The sequence below is a fragment of the Myotis davidii genome, unplaced genomic scaffold (assembly GCF_000327345.1).
Source record: "Myotis davidii unplaced genomic scaffold, ASM32734v1 scaffold208, whole genome shotgun sequence".
NCBI classification, from domain to species: Eukaryota; Metazoa; Chordata; class Mammalia; order Chiroptera; family Vespertilionidae; genus Myotis; species Myotis davidii.
Genome location: NW_006299706.1, coordinates 1179384 through 1180208, shown reverse-complemented (window position 1 = coordinate 1180208; position 825 = coordinate 1179384). Strand labels below are relative to the sequence as shown.

Here is an 825-nt window from a genome sequence, read left to right as displayed (position 1 = left end):
GCCCCGAGCTTCACCGCCGGCGTGGAGGGGAGAGGATTCGCGCGCGCCACGCATCCCCGCCCCTCCTCCCTGCGACAGCGGCGGCGGCGGCGAAGGTTTATTGATCTGCAGCGACGGAGAAGCGCGAGAGCCCCGCCGAAAGCGAGACGCACGGGAAGCCGAGCGAGACGCCCACCACGGGGGGAGATGAACAGAGACTGGGTCGCTGAGAAACCCGGGAACGGACGGGAGTGCGGCACAGAGACAGAGGGGGGCCTGAAACCGAGAAAGAGAAAGAGGGGAGCGTGAGAACCCAGAGGCTCGGAGAACGGAGCGTCGCGGAGGCTGGGCCAGGGGGGGGCCCACACGGCAGAGACAGAGACGCGAGGGAGGTTACCAGCGGCGAGGAGGGGGCGCGAGGCACCCTCAGGGCCAGGGACAGGGAGGAAGGAGAGCCCAACGTGGATGCAGCAGAGCCTCAATAAACACTTGTTAATAAATGTACGGATGAAGGCCGATCAGAACCGAAACATGTCAGAGACAGAGGCGGGAGGGAGACAGCGGAGAAGGATGTCCCCGGGCTTCTGGCGCAGGGCGGACACCGCACACCTGCTCGCATGTACAGATCGGGGCCCAGGCCAGGGCGCAGACAGCCGGCCCTCGGTTCCCGCCCCCGCCCCTCGCCCATTCAATTCCAGGCTGGGGGCCCCTGAACCTCACACTCATCCTCCCCGGTGCAGCTTCCCAGCCCCAGTTTCTGGTCTAGGCTGGGAACGGGTCTGACTCCTCCAGGGGACCCAGCGGACGGGCTAAGGGGGGGCGGCGGGCGGGAGCTCGACCTTACCG

The 825-nt window shown here is 67.2% G+C and overlaps 1 protein-coding gene across 1 annotated transcript in view; it reads right to left on the bottom strand.

The window, feature by feature from the left end:
• Positions 1-825, bottom strand: part of EFNA3 (ephrin-A3) — an 8728-nt gene that overhangs the window by 5018 nt on the left and 2885 nt on the right. The window lies entirely within an intron of this gene.